At 33.9% G+C, this 12,865-nt stretch overlaps 1 long non-coding RNA gene across 2 annotated transcripts; it reads right to left on the bottom strand.

Moving 5' to 3' along the window:
* Positions 1-420: 420 nt before the first annotated feature.
* On the bottom strand, positions 421-2,325 carry LOC143618016 (uncharacterized). 2 transcript variants are annotated; one of them, XR_013150938.1, is made up of 4 exons: positions 2,256-2,325; positions 1,924-2,180; positions 798-860; positions 421-684 (listed from the first exon to the last, which is right to left on the bottom strand). It is a non-coding gene; the product is annotated as an uncharacterized LOC143618016 (long non-coding RNA). The 2 variants fall into 2 exon arrangements; XR_013150937.1 differs by lacking the exon at positions 2,256-2,325 and having other exon boundaries at positions 1,924-2,223.
* Between the last annotated feature and the right edge of the window lie 10,540 nt (positions 2,326-12,865).

The raw sequence follows: 12,865 nt of genomic DNA, 5'->3' as shown, positions 1-12,865 counted from the left end.
AAACCTCCTGAACCATTCAATTCAAAACATTTTGAAATGGTTGAAACAACATAATTTTCATGATCATAATTAAAATAAAAAATAACGGAACAAAAATCCTAAAATTGAACCGTTTTGATCAATTTACATGTCACTTCTAGCACATATAATGTAGGGAGTGTGAATTGCTTACACGACACAACCTAATAAGAAATTTGCAGGTTTGGGTTCTATTTGTTTATTAAATAAACGAACTTCTTGTCAAACGCTTCACAAATTGTTCACCGAACGTTCAGTTCTTTTACATGACTGCACGTCCTTAGACCTACTGGACCTGTTTCCCTAATTATTTTAGGCATCACCCAATTGACCCATTAGAGATAAATAATTAATATAACCCAAATCAATATATTCTTAAGTAAATGAGACAAAAATTTCCATCTAACCAAAACTAATTTGTGTACATATTATCTTAGGATAAAATAAGGCAATAAAAAACACCAAGAAAAGTCAAAGTCTTAATTTCCATGAGTTGTTTCTCCGGAGAGCATAGCTGCATCAACACCCTCTCTAACAACAATAACAATGTCAGATACTTCGGCTTGGGTTGGTGCTGGATGAATTATCATGCTTTCAAGTTTCTAGCATGTTTGTTGCAACTATAACTGCTTTTCCCATACTTCTACATGTTCTAATTATCTCTTCCTGACCAAACCAATCACATTCAGAAGTTGACCAATATTAGTCAATGAAAGACTTAATAGTTAATAATATTCTCCAAAAACCATATCTATCACAACAGAAAAAAAACAAACTACCTGCAACAGTGGAACCTCTTCAACAAACAACTTTGCACCAAGATCTCCTCTTGCAACTATCGCCTGATAAAAGTATAGCAAGTCAGCAACATTAGCATGGTTTGTTCATGTGTATTGGTTTATTAAGTAAATTGGTCAAGCGTCTTAAATGGAGTAATAACAAACAAAAGTTAACCAAAGTCTTGTTTAATGGGGCTTGTTCGTTCATTTAATTTAAACCAAACAAATGAACGAACACTTACATGAAAGAATATTCTTGTTCATGTTCATTCATTAAGACAACGAACGTGTTTATGTCTATTTTTTAATATTCTAAATGGACAGTTCACGAACACAAAGAGCATGTACAAACACAAATGATAAATTAACGGATACCAACTAAAAGTAAATGTATTTCCAATCCGCAACCTGCTATCATATATCTTATACTTTCATCTGCCATCATATAGACCGCAAGAAAAAGGAAATTATATCGTAAATGTACGTATCCAATTTGGTTACATAAACTAAATAATCAGAAGTAAACACTTATTTATAAAAGCTTTTACACTTGCTATTGTATTCAAAGTTGTAACAATTGGATACTTAGTTGAATGAGCTCTTTTGCAAATTTTAGCTGTTTAAGAAACTAATAATAAAACTGAAAAATAATATTTTATTCGAGAAAATTGCATAAAAAAGCTGCCTACTTTTAGTGGTGGTGGTAAACGAACTGAACGCACATGAATGGAGCATGTTCATGTCCGTTTGGTTAACTTTAACCGAATAAGCGATCGGACACAACAATTCAACGAATGGGTATGGCAGCCAAGTTTCCATAATTTTAGTTTATATAAATAGTTCTGAAATGGCATTCTTTTTCAATTAACATATTAACATCCTAAGTCGGGTTGCAAAGGGAAATCAAGAACAGTGTGTTCGATTTCATGACTGTAATATAAAACAAATTTTAATACAAAATTGTAGAAATCATATAATATGCCTCTAAGTCATAAAAGTGTGGGTAAACAATATATATATATATATATATATATATATATATATATATATATATATATATATCACAACTAAAAAATATTCATACATAAATTTGTGTTGCTTTCATATAACACCAAGGATGGTGTACCTCAACAATGGCATCTAAAGAGGATAAAAGCACTTGAAATTTTGACCTCTAATGGCAGCCCGGGCATCTTTATCCCCTTTGTATGTTACAACATTTACCGACTTTGACCACTTTGAAAGCTCGATTTCCCACAATGAAATACCACCGGAAGAAGCTGCTATTATTAGAATAGGCTTGTTCGTATTATCCAACAATGATGATACAAAGGAGAACCACCTTAACTGTCCTGTCCAGCACCATCCAATTCACAAAACTGCCTAAAAAATGCAAAATAGTATTTTGTTTGTTAAAAGAAAGATTATCGTTAACACATAAATAAACGAAAATCTCACCTGCCCGTCAAAGAAAATAACATTTTGACCTCTGTCCCAATGACCATGAAGCTTGTTAACATAAGGAAGAATACGATAATGTGTTTCGGTTGAGACCTCAAACTGAATATCAGCTAACTCACTATGCATGTTACACATGTAATTAATGGCTATCAGTAAATATTAGTAATAAATAAAATTAAATAGCATTATTAAAAAATACTAAACCAAAAAATTAAACTATTTTAATTTAGATCTAAAATACATAAGACATACCAGATTAGATCTTATCTTTTGTACCAGATTGATGGAACACACCTCCACATCCTTGTCCATAACATAATCTATAAACAAACAACTTCATAAAACATGAACAATTAGAGTTAATTTAAACAAATATATCAATAACTAATTCACCTCTGTTTTTTAAGAGAAGAAGATTCCGCTATAGGTGTGTCGTTAACATCATTCCACAGTTTCACCTTTTTTCTGTAAATTTAAAACAACTTTATAAAACATGAATAATCAAATATTGATGTAAACAAATATGACATTTACTAAATCATAAAATAATAAGTAAAGAGTGCCATATCTATCATCCAAAAGACATAACAAAAGCTATGAACATAGAACACAATTCTGACACGCCTCAAAGAAAAACATTAACAAAACAAATAGGACTTAAGACATTTCCTTAAAGCCAACAACTTGGAACTGAAAAACACAGCTGAAATAGTCACAACGCCTCATGGCCCTCATCCACATAAAATTAAAACAAATAAAACTTGGTTGAATTTATCCTTAATATGATGTTTTAGAAAACACAAAATGAACAAAAGTAATCATGAGTGAAACCAATTCCAACCATCTGCCCAAATTCAACCAGATCTTCATATATGACAAACCATTACCCACTTTGACCCATTTGGAAGAAAAAAACTGTTAAATTCAAAACGTAGTGTAATTTTGTCATAGGCAACCTAGAAATCTAGAACCAACATATATTAAATTTATATAATCCAGTACCCTACATACATCGTAAACAAATCAGTCTAAATAGAAATTAGAGTTTCTTAAATTATTTGAACCGGCTGTTGAAAGAATCAACAAAATAGAAATTATTAAACGAAACTTGAATTGAATTAGGGTTTACATAAGATTAAATAAAAAAAACAAACCATAAACGAACCTTGTTCGGTTGATTGAAGAAGAGTTGATCCCAAATGGCTATTGCAGAGGGCGATTGAACAATAATTGATTGGAGTTCCAAATCGAGTGAAGATAGCGCATACACCTTGGGCTGGTTCGGTTCCTTCAAACAGAGCAGAGAGAGCTTGATGATTATTGTAATTGAAGAACACTTTAGGGTTTCAGGAAAGGGAGGAGGTGGCTGAGATGCTGAAGAAGGTAGTGGTGGGTTGTTTAGAGAGATTATGTGATATAACCCGTTTAGAGAGATTTGGATCCTGAACCTATGTAAATTTAAGGATTAAATGAGAAGCTTTCGTTCATAAATCAAGGGTGACTTGAAAGAGGGTGGGGAGCAATGTAAGAGCGACACATAGAATTTTATGGTATGCAACTACATAGATAGTTATATATATATACACACTAGTTTTTATCCCCTGTATTACGAGGTTGTTTTATATTGTTTGTTCTAATATTTATTTATTTTTTGAATTTTAATTTCTTTTTTTGTATGAAAGTTAATAATATACTTATGGTTTGATGATAAATTGTTTCACAAATAAATGAGATGTTATAACCCAGTTTAAAAGTTATAAGAAACACAACTAATCTACTTATTATTAAAAACCAATATGAAATGAATAAATAGATTACAAACCCAAATACATGAATATTACATCCAAACTGAATACCCGAATAATCACAACACAAACACACATCCAAACACAAGGTCATGGCTAGGTTATGAACATCCAAATGCACATCCAAATATGCAAGTTCTTAGAAGACTAAAATGGTTCCCCTTTTACTCATAAAACTTTCGGCCAAGACTAAGCAAACTGAAATTTTCGGGTTTTGTCCAAACAAAATAATTAATCATCCAAATGACTTAATTCTTCAAGATTATTACTTGCATGTAAAGTATATTTTTGAAAAATCAAGGGGTAACCAAAAGCTCAAAAAATTTCGTCCATATGGTGAACCACACCATAAAACCCGAAAATATTTTAGATCTATTGAAGCATGTATTCGTATAAGAGACTCTGATACCATTGTTGGGTTTTAACAAGATTATCAAAGTTATATAAACCCACTTATATGAAAAATACAGCGGATAATAAAGTTTTAATTCTTGTTAATTAGATTAATATAAAACCGATTTTATATAAAACCAAATGCTAGATCCATATATGATAATACATGCTATGAAAACAACCATAGGGTGTTTTAGCATACTACCTACAAGATGCTAAGAAATATGAAGGATGATGAGGATTGAATGGCTAGTCTTCAAAGTAGTAGCACCTTAAGCTTGTATACCCACAAGCCACCAACAAGACACCCTTGATTTGCTAGGATTTACACACTTGAAACTCCTTCTTGTTCCTTCCTATCTTGGCTGAAATTAGTGAAGAAGGAAAGAGAGAGTTTACTTACAAAATGTGTGTGTGAGAAAGAAAGAAAAGATGCAACCTTTGTACACTTCTCTTGGCCAATTAGTTCACTTTTGCATGTTCTTGAAAGAGTAATTTAATAAATAGATGAGAGAGAAAGATAGTCCCTCCCAAATATTCAAACCCTTTCAAATTAATTACTTCTGTTATATTTATTACATAATAAAATGTAACATAATATAATGTAAGTAACATGCATCATGTTATTTAACCAACTTAAATAACATTATAAAATATCTTCTTTCAAAATATAAATTATCCATATAATTTATTTATTACACAAGTGCAAATGTTTAGAAACCCATTTTCTAAATATCGTAAGTGTTGATATGTATTTATTAGATGTTAGTGTACGGTTTTGCGTCTCGAGTATTTGTATTTATCGTTTTGATTATTATAATGTAAAATTTATTTATATTATTGTCTAGTTCGTTATGGTCTATCTAGTTCGTTAAGGATGTTTAACGAACTAGATGTTTTAGGTAAGTTTCCTTCTGTTTCGTTAAGGATGTTTAACGAATTAGGAGGCAGTTTGTTAAGTTTATTATTCATTATTGTAATATAACGAAGTGGAAATCTAGTTCGTTACGGAATGTGTAACGAACTAGACCCATCTTCTATATATAAAGGTGTTCATCCTCTGTTTATAAAAGTATTGATTTAACGTATTGAACCTCTACCGAATTGTTCTATCGATCAATCATTCATATATTTAACATATTACAACTAATACTAATATAACCTATAATCGATAAGAGTAATCTATGAACTAGATCCGTGTTAATCGTGTTTGGATCTTAGATCTAAGTTCCTAGACATTATCAAGTGGTATCAGAGCTTTCTGGGTTCGATTGCTCTATATCTAGAGTTTCTAATTCGTTAATTGAAGTAATATTAAAGTTATTTTTGTTTTATTTAAATCCGGTTTGAATTCATCAAAATTAAGTTTTTATTTGGTTGGTTTTGGAATGGAATGGATTGAGTTAGATTGTTGTTTGTTAAGGTATTGGGAAGGTTTGGTGGACTGGAATTGAGATTTGAATTAGATTTGTGTTGGTTTGATTTGGATCTGATTGTAACCGAAACATGGGAGTGTTTTTGGTCAAATTGGATTTGGTTTTGAGTGAATTGATGTATGATTTGTTGGGATTTGGTTTCATAATGAGTTTTCGAGTAATTTTATACGTTATTTGAGCGATTTGGTGTTGTATTGGAGGCGTATAACGAATCTGGGTTTGTTTTGTTTGTTCTTCATTTTCCAGATTTCTGGAAAAATGATGATGAAGATTTGAAGATCTTCATCATCTGTTGAAGATTCATTATCTTTACGTAATTCGTTATCATAGTTCGTTAAATTTAAGTACTTCGTTCCTTAATTCGTTACTCAGTTCGTCATCATTTTGATTCGTGTTATTTGATTCGTCAGAAACGTGGTCTGATTCGTTAACTTGATATCTAACAAACTTTTTCCACGTGGAAAAAGTTGTCAGAGTTTGTTATAACCGTTATAACACCCTGATTCGTTATAGTTGATTCGCTATCAACTGTAGCAAATTTGTTATCTTAATTCGTTACCTTGAATCATAGATTCGTTAACCTGATTCGTTACGTTGAAGTTGTGATTCGTTACTTTGATTCACTAAATTGACTTAGTGATTCATTACTTGATTCGTTACCTTGGTTCGTTACTTAGAATTTGGTTTCGTTAACCTAATTCGTTAACCTAATTCATCAAAATGATTTGTCAATTTGACTTGATTCGTTGAGTCAGTTCATTTGATAGTTCGTTATAATCTAATTCGTGTGACACTGTTCCTGGTTCGTTACCCTGATAACTTTCAATTCGTTATTCTAGTTCGTAACAAACACTGTTTAAAGTTCATTAATATATTATCAAGTTTAGTCCTTGAATTTTGATTGTTTGTTACTTATCAAGATGGCTGGTTTGTATGCGTTAGCTTCTCAAAACGTACTCATGCAACAAAAGTTACAATTGGACACTGAAATTGGATCCCATTCCAAGTGTCCCCGATTGATCGAAATTTAGTGACTTTGCTAAATGGGAACCTCGTTTCCTTGCTCATATGGGTTCTGTTCACCCTGATTGTTCTTATTGGATGCAGTGTATACTGTTCCAATGATTGGAGATGAAATAATTGGATTCACACCTAAAGCTATCTCACAATACTCTCAGCAAGAAAATAAGGCTTTGGAGATTGAAACGAAAGCATACTCAACTCTTACAATGGCGTTACTTGAAAACATATTTCATCAAGTCGGTAGCATGAAGATTTGTGCTACGTTGTTTCAACACATTTGTATGAGGAGTATGGGTAATACTGCAGAAAGCAAGAAGGTGATGTTAAAGTTTCAATTTAGAAATTTTAACTTACTTAAAGGTGAGACTGTCGAAGAGATGACAACACGGTTTAACCATCTGATAGCCGAAAGATGAAGATGGAACCTTCTGAAAGTGATAAGTTAGATACAATCACGAGTGCTTTACCTTGTTCTTACTCGACTTTCTTAATGGTATTGAAAAAAATAATAATTATTTCAGTAATGAAGATCTGACTGCGTCTGAGTTCATACAAAAGATCGAAGCTCGTGAATATGATCTTAGGTGTTAAAAGTCTTCTAAGGATAGACAAGATCCAGCTTTTTATGGTGGGAGTATGCCCTTGAGCTCAACAATCTCTCCAATCACCGCATTTCTTACACAAAATGCAAGTGATAATGCTACAACTATCTATAGTGATCCACGTGCATGTTTTTACACTGCTGGAAGTTCTGGGTTACCTGGTGCTTCTGGTTCTTCTGGAGGGTCTGGAATTTCAGCTACTGCAAATTAATTTTCACCACCACCGACTGTGAATATGAAGGAAGCAGAACAAAATTTTGCCTTCTTGAGTGCTTTCATGTCTTCTTATGAGAATCTGGTTGGTAGTAAAATTACCTTAAGTGAATTAACTGATGAATATTATGACCAAATCCATCCTGATGATTTGGAACTCATGGATATGAAATAGAATATGGCAATGATCGTCAGAAAGGTGAAAAGGTTCATGCAACAAACTGACAAAGATCTTCCATCATTAAACAAGAAGTTGGGGTTCGATAAATTGAAAGTTAAGTGTTATAATTGCCAAGAGTTTGGACATTTTGCCAGAGAGTGTGATAAACCAAAGAAGGAGTATACTGGTCCTAGAAATCAAGATCTAAGTTCATCTAGTAAAAATGGAAATGATTCTGTTAAGTCTTCTGGAACCACACTATTTTCTTCTGGGTCATAAGCTGTGCTGACCAACAAGGATGGAACTGATTGGTCACAAAGATTGTTGTGCAACGATAATCAAGCTAATCTGGTTATGTTTGAATAAAATGAGAATTTCCAAAATGCAAGTGGGATTGAAATATCTTCTGACAATGATACTGAGTCTGATTCTGATGACTCATTTGAAAAGCTTCCAACTACTTTTGCTTGTATGGCCAAAATCAATGAGGTTAGTCCTTCTGTTTCTGATGTTGATTGTGAAAAAAACAAGCCTAAGTTAGAATCTTTGAAAAATCACAATGACTGTTTAGTGAGAGAAATTGCTTCACTAAGGATATTTATCGACAATCTTTAGAATCTCAAATGAGATCTAGGGAGAAAATTGAAGCATTGTCGATAAGTAATCATGATCTCAAAGCTGAGTTATCTGTCAAGATAACCGAGCTTGAGAATGAAGTTCTTGAGTTGAAAAATAAGTTGGGCAAGTTTAGAAACTCATCATTTTTGCTAAATGAGATAATTGAAGTATCTGGTAAGCAAAAAGATTCTAAAAAGGGTATAGGTTTTTATCGAAATACCATCACCGTTTTACAATGATTATACAATAAATCCTTTTTCTAGGAAAGACGAAGAAGTGATTGTGAATGAACCTGTGGTTTCAGAAAAACCTAAACCAGTAAAAACTGATCATGTTAAAGCCCAAACATCAACTCAAAAACATCATGTTGAAAGCAATAAAGTTTTTCTTGAGAAAGTTGATAAAGTTATCATTGAAGATGTATTTGAACCAGAAATTATACAAAAAAATGAGAACATTCCAAGTTCGAATCATATCCTTTGTGAGCCTCATGAATTTAAGGAGGCTGTACATGGTTCAAATATAGTTCAAAATAAAAAGAAAACACATGTTAAGGTCAAGTCAAAGAAATTCGATAAACCAAAGATTTCGGATGAGGATTTGTTGCGTTTCATAAACCATTCAGTTTCTACTGGCCGTGTGTTTAAATTAAAGGGTTTGGATACCATGTTCACGAGAAAGGTATTCCAATTAGTATAATCAAACCAGAATTGATTGAAAGTGTCTTTCACAATGAAACGCCCAAGATACAAGATCTTGAACGTAAGTTTGCTAGTGCAAAAATATCAAGCACATCAGACCCGTTGATTAAAGCTAAGCAATTGTTAAAAACTGCCAAGAAAGTTCATTTTGTGAAATCAAGTGGAAATGACACTTTACAAAGTTTTTCAAACTTCACTAATCTTGAATTTTATCTAAAAAAGAAATCGGTGTCGTCTGATGATTTGGCAAAGAGTTTTACTAAAAATGTGAGTCATCAACCTTCTGTGGCATCTGTTTTTGTTAATCTCAAGATGATCGTGTGGACATGTGAAGTTGTTTTCTTTGTGGTCAACAAGGTCATGTTGTGAGAAACTGTGGACAGAAGAAATCTCAGAATCTTCATCCGTTTGTCAAGGACCAATCGAAACCGGTTCCTGTGATAAAGGAGATTTTGAAGCGACCTTTGTCGTGTGATGATGATACTTACATCATATTTTCAAATGTGAATCCACTTAAGGTAATTCATGTGAATGAAACATCTGGTCAAGTTAAGTTTGTTCCAACCGAGCCAATCTGCAAGAACATGAACTCAAATGTCGTTCAAGCGGCCTAGCTGAGACGAAAGTCTAAAAGGCGTGTAACTTATTCCCAAGTTGCTGAACAACAATTGAATTCGGCTAAATTTGTTTCTTCTCATGAAACTCAAAAGGTGCCCAAGACTGAGGCCTGAGCTACCTTTTTGAACTAATCACTTTCAATTTGTGTGTAGGGTACATCCAAGACCGTGTCTGGTGAGAACTGGATAATGGATAGTGGATGTTTTCGTCATATTACTGGAAATCTCGACCTCTTAACAAATGTCAGAAATATTCAAGGAGGGTATGTTGCTTTTGTTGCGAATTCTCGTGGTATAATAACATAAGAGGGTGAAGTTTCAAATGGGTATATCACGTTTGAGAAAGTCAACTACTGTGATAAAGTTGATCATAATTTATTAAGTGTGTCGCAAATCTGTGACAAGAAGTACACAACTGTATTTAATGATAAAGAATGTTTGATTCTGAAACCGGGATACGTCATTCCTGAGGACATGGTTGTCATGCGATCACCTCGATCGAATGACATTTATGTCTTAAATATAAGTTCTAAGGTATCTACATAGATCAAAACATGTTTTGTCACTAAAGCAACTGAGAAAGACTCTATTTTATGGCATCGTAGGATGGGTCATATTCATGTTCGAAAGATGAATTATTTAATGGAAAATGACTTGGTCGAAGGTGTTTCTGATCATTGTAGGATGGGTCATATTCATGTTTGAAAGATGAATTTTAAGTTATCTGATCATTGTGTTTCTTGCAAGAAAGGCAAACAGAAGAAAAAGTCACATCCGTCTAAGTTATTGAACTACTTTGATACTCCTTTAGAACGACTTCATATGGATTTAATTGGTCCTGTGAATTGTGCAAGTATCTCTGGAGATTGGTATTGTCTTGTAGTTACCGATGACTATTCAAGATATTCATGGGTTTTATTTATGAATTCAAAAGATCAAACACTTGTTCTGGTTCAAAATTTAATCACTAAGATCGAATCACTATACAAGCATAAAGTGAGGAGAATTCGAAGTGATAATGGTACTGAATTTAAAAACACTGTATTGGATTTCTTTTGTGTTAAGAAAGGAATTCATCGAGAATATAGTGCCCCTTATGTACCACAACAGAACTGTGTTGCTGAAAGGAAAAATAGAACTTTGATTGAAGTAGCTAGAACTATGCTCGCAGATTCTATGCTTCCTGTCCAATTCTGAAACGAGGCTGTGAATACTGCTTGTTATACGCTTAATAAGATTCTAACTGTTAAGAGACTCCAAAAGACGAGTTATGAGCTTTTGAACAAACGAAAGCCTAATTTAAAGTACATGGAACCATTTGGGTGTCCTTGTACGATGTTGAAAAGAGATGTGGGTAAATTTGAAGAACAAGCCATTGAGGGTTATTTCTTGGGTTACGCTTCTCCGAAGAAAAGAGTATTTAATTTTACTTTTGATTGTGTGGAAGAATGGTACAATGTGGATTGTCAAAGGTACACCACACCTCCTCAAGGAAAAGGTCTCGACTGGATGTTTGATTATGATGGTTTATTTAATTCTTTTACTCCATCAACTGAGCAACCAGATGAAGACTTGGTTCGTGCGTATTTTGAATATCAATTGGTAATTCCAAGGTTTTTAAGTTCTAATGATGTTGAAGCTCCAACTGTAGTTCCAATTGAAGACCACGTGATGATCCTCCAACTTCTTTTGATAATGTTTCTACTTCTTCTGATGATACTCAAGTTGTTGATCAAGTTATTGAACCTGATGTTGCTGGCACAGTTGACAGTGATGATTCATATCATAAGCTTGGAGAACATTACACTAACTTATTCGAAAATGTTGTTGTTCCTGAGAATCCCACTCTTAGGATTCATAATTATCATCCAAAGGAAAACATCATTGGGGAACTTGAGGTCGGCGTGCAAACACGTCATCAAGTTGCTTCTTCGAGTGAGAATAATATATTGTGTGCTTAAGTAGATTTACAGTCTTCTGGAATTGAAAACGTTGCCAAATTCACTTGCTTTCTATCCCAAGAGGAATTGCAACAATTTGCACGATTGGGTGTATGGGATCTTATCGAAAAACCCGCTAGAGTTAAGAAGCCTATTCCAACTAAGTGGGTATTTAAATGTAAACAAGACGATCGTGGGGTGATCGTGAGAAACAAGGCACGACTAGTGGTGCAAGGTTTCCATCAGCAAGAGGGTATATACTAAGCTGAGGTATATGCTCCGGTTGCAAGATTGGAAGCTATACGAATTTTTCTGGCTTATGCGGCTTACAAGAATATTAAAGTCTATCAAATGGATGTGAAAAGTGCTTTTCTCAACGGTGAACTACACGAGGAAGTGTTTGTGTTACAACCTCCTGGCTTTGAGGATCCTGATTATCCAGACCGAGTTTATCGCTTAAACAAGGCCCTGTATGGTCTACATCAAGCCCCGAGAACTTGGTATGGCACGCTTGCCGACCATCTGACTGATAACGGCTTCAAGCGAGGGACTGTTGACTGCACTTTATTCTATAAAAACATTGGTGATGATCTTCTCCTCGTTCAGATTATGTCGATGACATTATCTTTGGGCCAACAAATGACATGTTATGTAAGGAATTCGAGAAGTCGATGCAAAAAAAGTTCGAAATGAGTTCGATGGGAGAGATGAACTTCTTTTTAGGGTTGCAGGTTCATCAGTTTGCGAAAGGAAGTTTCACTCACCGGACTAAATACGTGAACGATGTCTTGAGCCGATTCAAGATTACTGCTGGAAAAATCCCTTCAACTCCTCTCCCTGTGGGTCACAATTTATCACCGGATGAATTGGAGGATACTATCGATCCTACCCTCTATCGAGTGATGATTGGTTCTTTGATGTATCTCACTACTTCTCGCCCTGATATAATGGTTGTTGTTTCTTTATGTGCTAGGTACCAAGCTAGTCCCCGAGTGACTCACCTAGCAGCGGTCAAGCGTATTCTTCAATATCTGAGGGGCAATCCTGTCATCGGGTTATGGTACCCCAAGGATGATAATTTTGAACTTACTGCCTTTTC

The sequence above is a fragment of the Bidens hawaiensis genome, unplaced genomic scaffold (assembly GCF_021521415.1).
Source record: "Bidens hawaiensis isolate Kalapana, Puna unplaced genomic scaffold, B.hawaiensis_p1.1 tig00061707_1, whole genome shotgun sequence".
In the NCBI taxonomy this organism is placed as follows: domain Eukaryota; kingdom Viridiplantae; phylum Streptophyta; class Magnoliopsida; order Asterales; family Asteraceae; genus Bidens; species Bidens hawaiensis.
The sequence above is the reverse complement of the archived record's forward strand: the minus strand, read 5'-3'. Positions and strand labels throughout refer to the sequence as shown.